The sequence below is a fragment of the Brienomyrus brachyistius genome, unplaced genomic scaffold (assembly GCF_023856365.1).
Source record: "Brienomyrus brachyistius isolate T26 unplaced genomic scaffold, BBRACH_0.4 scaffold64, whole genome shotgun sequence".
Taxonomy (NCBI): domain Eukaryota; kingdom Metazoa; phylum Chordata; class Actinopteri; order Osteoglossiformes; family Mormyridae; genus Brienomyrus; species Brienomyrus brachyistius.
In genome coordinates, this window is record NW_026042339.1 from 1616566 (window position 1) to 1625453 (window position 8888).

Genomic DNA, 8888 nt, shown 5'->3' on the forward strand with positions numbered 1-8888 from the left:
GAGAACTGCGTTATTTTTATTGTCCATTGCGAAAAAAAACACAAAAAAAGAAGAAATATCTATGTATATATATACACATATATATATATGGGTGTATCGAGACTAGATGGTCAGGTTGGATAACTAAGGTGCACTAAAATTGGGGGAGCAGGCAAGGCATGTCACCCCAGGTGTGTGACAATTATTTTATATATCTACATATATATTCCCTCCACCACCCCTCCTCTGCGGAGGACTGCTTTTTTTTCATGTCCATTGCGGAAAAAAAAACAAAAAATTAAGAAAAACAAAAAGAAAATAAAAATAATAAAAATAAATAAAAAGAAAAACAACTAGAGCCAATAACAAAAGTAATAGCAATAACAAAAATGATAAGTACAGCTGCAGCTGTGATAACAACAATAACAATAAATAGCAACATCAACCACCACATAATACAAATTTACAACAACGTATTATCATCAAGGATGTGCCACTGTGGGTCAAGGACCAGGCAGGTTTTCCGGGTACTCTCCAGACCCCCCCCCCCGGGACCACCCACCACACCCTCCAAGGTCCCAGAGAGGGAGAATAAAAGGGGCCCCCTTCAGGCCCCCATCTGCCCCCCGCTCAATGTGTGTGTGTGTAATGTATGTACATGTCGGTGTGTAAGAATGTGTGTGTGAACTGAAGTGTGTGCAATTCAAAACTGCGGTACATTAAAGGTGAGGGAGTGGTCAGGGTACGAGCTCTCCACCGCTGGCAGACGGCAGAATCCCGTGCACCCCACCATATTCCCAAAAAAAAAATATATATGGGTGTATCGAGACTAGATGGTCAGTATGGATAACTAAGGAGCACTAAAATTGAGTGAGCAGGCAAGGTATGTCACCCTAGTTGTGAGACAATTATTTTATATATCTACATATATATTCCCTCCACCACCCCTCCTCTGCGGAGGACTGCTTTAGTTTTAATTTCCATTTCAAACAAAAAAAAACACAAAAAATAAACAAAGAAAAACAACGTGTCTGCTATTGGTTGTGTATGTGTATCTACATGTGTGGGGTGTACAGGTAAGTGTGGATGCATACCTATATATGGATGTATTTATGCTTGCGTGTGAGTGTAGCGATTTGTCCATGGATGTGCTAATAGTTGATGTGGGGAGTAGCAGCGACACCCCCCCCATTCTGACCCCCCGGCATGCGACCACCAGTAGTGCTGAGGGGGAGCGGGAAGTAGAGGGGGGCCGTGGAAAGGGCCCACCCCACTTTCCAGGAAGCCGAACCCAGGGCCACAGAAGAAGGTAGGCACCCCCACCCAGCACAAGACCAAACCACAAAGCCGCCTTCGACGCACGTAGTGTCCCAAAGTACCCGGAATACCCGTCAGGACCCTGACCCACAGTGACACAACTCACGCACCAACCCAGCCCACCACCAGCAGATGGGGTCAGACCCCTTCGGGACCACCCATAACACCCGACAAACTGCGCAGGCTCAGGGAGATATATGTCACCCCGGTTGCGTGACAATTATTTTTTTTTACATGCATATTCCCTCCACCACCCCTCCTCTGCGGAGGACTGTTTTTTTTTTCAAATCAAAAATGTTTTTTTCATTTTTTTATCAAAAATGATAAGTACAGCTGCAGTTATGATAACAACAATAACAATAAATAGCAACATCAACCTCCATATAATAATTATTTTTTTTTACATGTATATTCCCTCCACCACACCTCCTCTGCGGAGGACTGTTTTTTTTTTCATGTCCATTGCGAAAAAAAAACAAAAAATTAAGAAAAACAAAAAGAAAATTAAAATAATAAAAGTAAATAAAAAGAAAAACAACTAGAGCCAATAACAAAAGTAATAGCAATAACAAAAATGATAAGTACAGCTGCAGCTGTGATAACAACAATAACAATAAATAGCAACATCAACCACCACATAATACAAATTTACAACAACGTATTATCATCAAGGATGTGCCACTGTGGGTCAAGGACCAGGCAGGTTTTCCGGGTACTCTCCAGACCCCCCCCGGGACCACCCACCACACCCTCCAAGGTCCCAGAGAGGGAGAATAAAAGGGGCCCCCTTCAGGCCCCCATCTGCTCCCCCGCTCAATGTGTGTGTGTGTAATGTATGTACATGTCGGTGTGTATGAATGTGTGTGTGAACTGAAGTGTGTGCAATTCAAAACTGCGGTACATTAAAAGTGAGGGAGTGGTCAGCGTACGAGCTCCCCACCGCTGGCAGACGGCGGAATCCCGTGCACCCCACCATATTCCCAAAAAAATATATATATATGGGTGTATCGAGACTAGATGGTCAGTGTGGATAACTAAGGAGCACTAAAATTGAGTGAGCAGACAAGGTATGTCACCCTAGTTGTGAGACAATTATTTTATATATCTACATATATATTCCCTCCACCACCCCTCCTCTGCGGAGGACTGCTTTATTTTTTATTTCCATTTCAAACAAAAAAAACACAAAAAATAAACAAAGAAAAACAACGTGTCTGCTATTGGTTGTGTATGTGTATCTACATGTGTGGGGTGTACAGGTAAGTGTGGATGCATACCTATATATGTATGTATTTATGCGTGTGTGTAAGTGTAGCGATTTGTCCTTGGATGTGCTAATAGTTGATGTGGGGAGTAGCAGCGACACCCCCCCCATTCTGACCCCCCGGCATGCGACCACCAGTAGTGCTGAGGGGGAGCGGGAAGTAGAGGGGGGCCGTGGAAAGGGCCCACCCCACTTTCCAGGAAGCCGAACCCAGGGCCACAGAAGAAGGTAGGCACCCCCACCCAGCACAAGACCAAACCACAAAGCCGCCTTCGACGCACGTAGTGTCCCAAAGTACCCGGAATACCCGTCAGGACCCTGACCCACAGTGACACAACTCACGCACCAACCCAGCCCACCACCAGCAGAGGGGGTCACAGACCCCTTCGGGACCACCCATAACACCCGACAAACTGCGCAGGCTCAGGGAGATATATGTCACCCCGGTTGCTTGACAATTATTTTTTTTTACATGCATATTCCCTCCACCACCACTCCTCTGCGGAGGACTACTTTATTTTAAATTTCCATTATAAAGAAAAAAAAACACAAAAACAAAAAGAAAATAAAAATAATAAAAATAAATAAAAAGAAAAACAACTAGAGCCAATAACAATAGTAATAGCAATAACAAAAATGATAAGTACAGCTGCAGTTATGATAACAACAATAACAATAAATAGCAACATCAACCTCCATATAATAATTATTTTTTTTTACATGTATATTCCCTCCACCACCCCTCCTCTGCGGAGGACTGTTTTTTTTTTTTTCAATCAAAAATGTTTTTTTCATTTTTTATCAAAAATGATAAATACAGCTGCAGTTATGATAACAACAATAACAATAAATAGCAACATCAACCTCCATATAATAATTTTTTTTTTTACATGTATATTCCCTCCACCACCCCTCCTCTGCGGAGGACTGCTTTTTTTTCATGTCCATTGCGGAAAAAAAAACAAAAAATTAAGAAAAACAAAAAGAAAATAAAAATAATAAAAATAAATAAAAAGAAAAACAACTAGAGCCAATAACAAAAGTAATAGCAATAACAAAAATGATAAGTACAGCTGCAGCTGTGATAACAACAATAACAATAAATAGCAACATCAACCACCACATAATACGAATTTACAACAACGTATTATCATCAAGGATGTGCCACTGTGGGTCATGGACCAGGCAGGTTTTCCGGGTACTCTCCAGACCCCCCCCCCGGGACCACCCACCACACCCTCCAAGGTCCCAGAGAGGGAGAATAAAAGGGGCCCCCTTCAGGCCCCCATCTGCTCCCCGCTCAATGTGTGTGTGTGTAATGTATGTACATGTCGGTGTGTAAGAATGTGTGTGTGAACTGAAGTGTGTGCAATTCAAAACTGCGGTACATTAAAGGTGAGGGAGTGGTCAGGGTACGAGCTCTCCACCGCTGGCAGACGGCAGAATCCCGTGCACCCCACCATATTCCCAAAAAAAAAATATATATGGGTGTATCAAGACTAGATGGTCAGTATGGATAACTAAGGAGCACTAAAATTGAGTGAGCAGGCAAGGTATGTCACCCTAGTTGTGAGACAATTATTTTTTATATCTACATATATATTCCCTCCACCACCCCTCCTCTGCGGAGGACTGCTTTATTTTTTATTTCCATTTCAAACAAAAAAAACACAAAAAATAAACAAAGAAAAACAACGTGTCTGCTATTGGTTGTGTACGTGTATCTACATGTGTGGGGTGTACAGGTAAGTGTGGATGCATACCTATATATGTATGTATTTATGCTTGTGTGTGAGTGTAGCGATTTGTCCATGGATGTGCTAATAGTTGATGTGGGGAGTAGCAGCGACACCCCCCCCATTCTGACCCCCCGGCATACGACCACCAGTAGTGCTGAGGGGGAGCGGGAAGTAGAGGGGGGCCGTGGAAAGGGCCCACCCCACTTTCCAGGAAGCCGAACCCAGGGCCACAGAAGAAGGTAGGCACCCCCACCCAGCACAAGACCAAACCACAAAGCCGCCTTCGACGCACGTAGTGTCCCAAAGTACCCGGAATACCCGTCAGGACCCTGACCCACAGTGACACAACTCACGCACCAACCCAGCCCACCACCAGCAGAGGGGTCAGACCCCTTCGGGACCACCCATAACACCCGACAAACTGCGCAGGCTCAGGGAGATATATGTCACCCCGGTTGCGTGACAATTATTTTTTTTTACATGCATATTCCCTCCACCACCCCTCCTCTGCGGAGGACTGTTTTTTTTTTCAAATCAAAAATGTTTTTTTCATTTTTTCATCAAAAATGATAAGTACAGCTGCAGTTATGATAACAACAATAACAATAAATAGCAACATCAACCTCCATATAATAATTATTTTTTTTTACATGTATATTCCCTCCACCACACCTCCTCTGCGGAGGACTGTTTTTTTTTCATGTCCATTGCGAAAAAAAAACAAAAAATTAAGAAAAACAAAAAGAAAATTAAAATAATAAAAATAAATAAAAAGAAAAACAACTAGAGCCAATAACAAAAGTAATAGCAATAACAAAAATGATAAGTACAGCTGCAGCTGTGATAACAACAATAACAATAAATAGCAACATCAACCACCACATAATACAAATTTACACAAATTTGTGAGGTACAGTCTTTCTACATGTCATTGTAGTATTTAAATATGGATGAGGGAATTTGTTTTGTTTTTCAAATCTTACTAGTCTCTTGTCTTTTCGGTCTGAAAGAGATCATTTAGTTTTATGGAACCAATTATGGCAAACTCTCTCTTCAGTCAGAGGTACATGAGTCACATTTGTGAGAGCAGAAATTAATCTAAAGTAGAACAATGTGGGATTATAAAATGGAGCAAATCCTGGAGATGTGAGGCTTGATTAGCGAAACATTAGCATAGGTCAGGTCGACCCGCTCATCACTACTGCCCAAATAATTGCTAATGGGTGTCTAGCTATGTTATGCATGATTCTCCTTATTTATAATTAGCTATATATTATTTTTGAGCAGAAGTTAATCCATCTAAGTAGAACAATGTGAAACGGATAAGATGGTGAAAATTTAAGGCTACAGTGCTGTAAAGTAATGTAAAATGTACTTATTACTGTATTTATTGTCAGCAATGTCTTACGCTTGGTTATTTATCAATTCACGTTCTATATGGGGTCTGTAGATGGTTCGCTATTATCTGTGGTCGGTTTTGGAATGTATCACCTGCGGAAATGTGGGGGTGGGGTTACTGTATATACTGTATACTATGTAAAGCATATATATGTCTAGTCCAAATGTCATTTTAACATTATATTATTAATATTATGAATAAAGGTATATTGTGTGTATAATATGAATGCAACCATTCAAACAAAGACCAATCTGAATACAGACCAAGTCCTGATAATATACATCTCATTATATACAAAGCGTGTGTATGTGCTTATATATAATAATAATAATAATCAATACTTTATTAATCCCCGTGGGTGAATTGTCTTTACACCTCCCTCATTGTGCTCTGTTTTGTGGAGTAAGTTGTCCGTGAAGGGCAGCCACCTGTTGAGGTGCCCAGGGAGCTGGGGGTTAGGGGCCTGGGGGCAAAGGCCCACCGATATGCTGAGGCTGGGTTTGAACCAGTGACCTTGTGATTTTCACCATCTTATACTTTCACATACATACATACGTATATACATATACACACACACACACACACACACGGTGTATCAGGACTAGATGGTCAGTATGGATAACTAAGGTGCATTAAACATGGGTGAGCAGGCAAGGCAGTGTTTCCCCTCGGGGGCGGGGGGGCAGACGGACACCTACAGGATTCATGGTGTTCATGTGTTTCTTTTAACTACAGCAGTCAATATAAAAAATATAAATAGAAAATATAAAAACATTTTAAAAAGCAGATATTTTTGTGTGCTTTTCAGGTGCTTGGTGCGACATATTTTCCGACTCGCGCTCTCTGTCCGCTGGTGGGAGTGTGCTCACCTGTGTGTGTGCACATAGGGGCGGAGCTCCGCCATGCATGACAGAGAGCAGAGGAGGCCTGTAAACGCCCGACCGTGTAGAGACAAAAACGTCAAGCTGCTGTGTAAATAACATAAATAACATAAGGCTATTTAGTTTGCTTAATAAAAGGACAATGTATAGTCCTGTTCTATAGAAAAGGTAATGTGTTGTGATTTGGCGCTATATAGAGAATATCTATATATATAGATATAGAGAATTAAATAAAATTAACTTAACCTTCAAGAGGGGGCGGGAGGTGCCGCTGGGGGGGGGCGGGTAATATAATGGTAGGGGAAACACTGCAAGGCATGTCACCCCACCGCTGGCAGACGGCTGGCAGACGGTATGCTTGGGATGTATTTAAATATTTTTAACATATATTCCCTCCACCACCCCCCCTATGCGGAGGACTGCTTTATTTTTATTTCCATTGCAAAAAAAATAAATAAATGGCTACAAGAAGCGTTTGTAAGCTGTGATATCTGCCAGAGGAGGTGTTACTAAGTACTGATTATGTAGGGTGGCCAAACTTTTGCAGAGTGCTATAATAATGTTTTTATTTTTGTTCAACTTATGGCATAAAATGCAACTATGCATCAATGTTTGCTGAAAATACTGTATTTTGTTCCATTTCCTAGAGAGACTGTGTTAACATCTTTTCAATTGTAAAATCAGTTATTTGTCAAAGGGTGGCAAAACTTTTGCATAAGACTTGGACTTGGTCTGTATTCAAATTAGTCTCGGTTTGAACGGTTGCGTTCAAATTGTCAAGGAGCATCATACAGCACGATTAATCTGCATTCATTTTTTTTTTTTACTTTTTTCTATATTAATCATGAAACATAACACTAACAAACTCATTTTAGACCAGAAAGACAAGACTACTAAGATCTGAAAAACAAAACAAATTCCCTCATCCATATTTAAATACTACAATGACAATGTGCCCCACAAACAAAATAACAAAGGAAATTCAGGGAAAATTCAGTACTACTGTTGCAAAGAATGTTACACCCCAAGAAAACAGATCAACAGTTCTACAAACAATTCCAAAAGCAGTTACTGGGAGATGATATAGAGCTATACATTCCTCAAGAACCAAATTCAGAATACTTTCCAGTTCTAATTATGCCACACAGAGCTCAAAAAGCCAGTTAAGTGGATTCAGTCAAGACAATTAGTAGAATCGGCTGGTTTAGTACCATGCTGGGAGAAAATTAACTTCAATTATGACTTTGACTAACTTTTACCTCAAAAATGAATAGGAAAGTATGTCTGGAATGTTTGGATTCATTTGGAATGCTTTTAATACCACCATAGAGCATTAGTGAAGATACTTTTAAAAGTATTTTCTAGCACTAACATCATTTTCAAAATGGAAAGCTTTTAAAATGGAACAGCAATTCAGGCAAATCTTTTTGGCAACTTTGTGCTGGCTAGTGAATGGCACTTGTGTCCAAATGCAGTAAAGTCAAACAGATATTTCATGGTTTAAATGTCAAAACAGATTACATTCTATTGCTAATCACCTTTGTACTGTTTTGGAGGAATAGACTTAAACACTTAAGATACGGAATGCCAGTTTGAATGTCAGTTCTCATATATAGCTCCTCTATGCTGTGCTTATCTTTAATTAATATTCTGACAATCTGCCAATCAGGGCTATTATAAAAGTCCACCATTTAAAATGTGGACTTCCAAACTGGCACAGTCTGGAGTCTTTATACCCAAAAGAACTGCATATGTGGAGGACAGAGAAATATCTTCTAGCACTAACATCTAAATGAGAGTCTTACTTTCTTTATGAACCAAAAAGCACAATTAAATAAATAATAACCAAAATAACAAAAGCTTTGCGTCAAACAATGTACATTACATTAATTTTACATATAAATTAATGTAGGAGGAGCAAATGTATACCAAGGGCTGTATTGTCAAATAGGAGATCGGCAGCATTCTCCCACCTGAGAAAACTATATTACAATGCCCTTGATAGTGTGTAGAAACACACTCGTCAGCTTTAGTCCTCCTGTACAACGCAAAAGGACTGGCAACCCTCAGGTATTTATGCGTGCGATTGTACGATAAATTCACCCTGACAGTCTCACACTTCTCTTAGCACCAACAGGTCTCATGGAATATATAAAAGGCAACTGCAACAATTATACTCGGCACTAAACATCGAGGCACCAAGCAAATGCAACAGAGCTTGTGTATTTCTCAGGATGCATTCTAGTAAAATGCCCGGAAAATGAGCTGAAGACATATTTCAAGGGGCACTATACAAAACCGATGGAAAT

The 8888-nt window shown here is 40.4% G+C and overlaps 1 long non-coding RNA gene across 1 annotated transcript in view; it reads right to left on the reverse strand.

The window, feature by feature from the left end:
* LOC125725309 (uncharacterized) overlaps positions 1-955 on the reverse strand; it is a 6781-nt gene extending 5826 nt beyond the window's left edge. The window contains exon 1 of the long non-coding RNA XR_007387434.1: positions 76-955. This is a non-coding gene — a long non-coding RNA (uncharacterized LOC125725309). The remainder of the gene's footprint in view (positions 1-75) is intronic.
* Positions 956-8888: the final 7933 nt, after the last annotated feature.